General features: G+C 42.3%; 1 non-coding gene across 1 annotated transcript; it reads right to left on the reverse strand.

Moving 5' to 3' along the window:
* Nucleotides 1-2,527: 2,527 nt before the first annotated feature.
* Nucleotides 2,528-2,633, reverse strand: LOC118491874. Its single transcript, XR_004892319.1, has one exon. It is a non-coding gene; the product is annotated as a small nucleolar RNA R71 (small nucleolar RNA).
* Between the last annotated feature and the right edge of the window lie 544 nt (nucleotides 2,634-3,177).

Below are 3,177 nucleotides of genomic sequence, written 5' to 3' on the forward strand. Positions count from 1 at the left end.
CCTTAATCATGTTAAAAGACGAATTAATCCTTCACTTAATCGCGTAATTATCTTGAATTAGATAACTACGGTTGCTTATGTTTCAGGTGCAGTTCGGGAGCTTAAAGTGGATAAAACGCAGCTTTGGACGGTTTGGAGTTGAACGGGTCGCGCGTGGAACGAAAGATGAAACAAAGTGCAAAATTCAGGTTTCCACCGTAGTTTACGGTTCCGCCGTAATTTACGGTGGACCTGAATTCCACCTGGATTCCCGCCGTAAACCAGAAGAGTTTCACCGTAACACCATAATGTCCACCGTAAATTACGGTGATACCGTAATTTACGGTGGAAGCTGCGGAAAAGTGTAACTGCCATCATTAAAATCAGTTTTATTGTGTCTTTTGGATTATTCTCATGATTATTCGGTTGGAGAACAGACTAGGGGCGATTTTGGGTGATTTTGCTTGGCTTGGAACAATTTCTAACATTCGGTTTGTGATTTCGATTTGTATGAACATTGAACTCTTTGTTATGATGATGCACCAAGCTATGTGTGGCTAAAACTCTCGGTGATCATCTTAGGAGAAGGTTTATCTTGAACTTTTGTGTGTTTATTTCTGAATTTCTAGAATGATAACTTGCGTTGCTTGAATATCATGGTGTATGCATAATTGTTTGTAGCTTGTTAATCGATAGTGCAATTTCTAGTCTCGATCGTACGTTCTTGGTGCCGTTGGCAATCGAGATATCACGGGAAGGGTTAGGGTTGGTTATTGATTAATTGATCATCGGGAAACAACCTCGCATTTAGAGATCCGAGTACTTTGTTCCCTTTTATCACTTCGATTATGTATGTACGAGTTATGTCTATGTAACTCTTTCTAGTTGAAATTTCACACAATTGTTAAAGGAAACTGAATCCTAAGGTGGTCATTGTTCTCCTAATCTGTTAAACAACCAACTTTCATCTGCAATTAGTTATTAATTTAGTTTTCTAAAACAACAATCCAAATCATTGAACTTTATTTTCTGCAAATTAGGTTAATTGTAGTTAATTCGCAAAGCTATTAAATCAACACACTTTCCACATACTCCCTGAGTTCGATACCCTTTTACCACTATCTATAGTTGTTATTGGGATTAAATTTGCGTGTACCACGACAAGCACGTCAAATTTTGGCGCCGTTTCTGGGGAGTAGTGCGCAACGTGTGTCAGTTTGTTAGTATTGCTTTGTTATTTTCGGGTTTACACTGGTGTGTTTAGTGTGCAGATTCTACAGGTGCATGCATACTAGAGGCTCTCACAAAGCGTCACCATTGTCATTTGATCCGGAAATCGAAAGAACGTTACGGCAAAACAGGGTTTTATTACGAGAAAACAGAATTATTGGTTCACCCACTTCACCCATTACACCAAGAAACATCATGGCTGATTCACAAATCCCACCTACAACGGGTCAAACGACCTCATCATTTATACCTACTTCCACACAACCATCACCAAACACAACCATACCAAATTCCACTACAATTCCTACTCCACCTCATGACACTACACCAACCAACACCACACAACCCATTACTACCCAAGAAGAACCAACCATTACCTTTAACCCTTCCACTACTATACCACCATTATCCCATTTCTTCCCGGGTGCGGGTCCGTCATATTCAAGCCATACCATAGCACCAATTTCGACCATTGTCCATGCTACTTCAACATTCAGACCATCGAACCAAGCGGGTTTTCAATATTCAACCCTTCCATTTGGGCAATCGTCGGGAATTCAAGGAGATGGGTATGATGAAGGATTTGAGGAGTTTGAGGGTTATGATGAAGATGGGTATGCTTACAGGGATTATGGTGATCAAGGAGAATTCGGTTATGTGCAAAGTCAATCTCAAGGGATGGCAAGTTTCGGTGGAATGCCACAACAACAACAACTCATACCACAACACATTCGGCCAAGACCACAAGGGCCACCAATGCAACATCCTATCCCGTTGCAACAAGTTCGGCCACAAAATGTACAACCACAATTTCAAAGACCACCTCAACGCCCACTGATGCGACAACAACAGTTTCAATAACCAATCGCACAACAAGGGCAAGTACCAAGGCCAATGGGTCCTATTCCTCCAAGAGGTAGGTTCGGTGTACCAAGGAGGCACCTTAGAGAAAATGTGAGGGGCATCGAAGCGCATTTTAGGCCAGTAATTACTCAAAACCCTTCACCGGTAGTCATTCCTCACAATGATCAAGGGACGACATTTGAAGTGAGGACCAACTCTTTGCAAAGTTTACCAAAATATAAGGGGTTAGCAACGGAGGAGCCTTACTTTCATTTGGAGGCTTATGACTCGATTTGCAACACTCTTGGGAGTCAAGGGTTCTCAGCCGACGATATTAAATTGGTATTATTCCAATTTTCTTTGGAAGATAAGGCGAAAAAATGGTTCTACACTTTGCCTTCGGCATCCATATATACATGGGGGGAAATGCAACAAACTTTCTTGGATGAGTTTTACACCGCCCAAAAGACCAACGATGCTAGGAAGGGGTTGAGGTGTTTCCAACAACAACATGGTGAAATGTTCCACGAGGCATTTGAACGATTCAATATGATGATAAAGAATTGCCCTCACCATGGAATTGAATTGTGGGAGTTGATGAATGCCTTTCACGAGGGGTTGAGTGCCGGAGATGCTCGTGATTTAATGTCCATTACCGGTGGGACTTTCGGTACAAATTACGAGAACGATGATTGGGAGTTCTTGGAGAGCATGGCAACTACATCAAAGAGAAAAGCTCAAGCATCAAGGAGAGCCCGACCGGCCATTGCCCGACCTCAAGTGCACGCAATCGATGATGGTAATGTTCAAACTACTAACCAAATTTATGATGTTTGTGCTTTGTGTAATGAAATAGGTCATGCGGCTGAAAATTGCCAAGGGATGGTGGAAGGGCAATATGAAGAAGTCCATGCGGTTCAAGGTCAAGGAGGGGGTGGTAGAAACTACAACAACATGAACTCTAATACCTACCACCCCGGGTTGAGGAACCACCCAAATTTTCGGTATGGGAACCCTTCAAATCAAGCTAACCCGAACTTTCAAGGTAGCCAAGGTAACTTTGGTTCACGCCAACCTTACAATGACCAAGGTGGATATCGAGGTGGGAACAACCAAGGCTATCAA

Source organism: Helianthus annuus, chromosome 4, assembly GCF_002127325.2.
Source record: "Helianthus annuus cultivar XRQ/B chromosome 4, HanXRQr2.0-SUNRISE, whole genome shotgun sequence".
NCBI classification, from domain to species: Eukaryota; Viridiplantae; Streptophyta; class Magnoliopsida; order Asterales; family Asteraceae; genus Helianthus; species Helianthus annuus.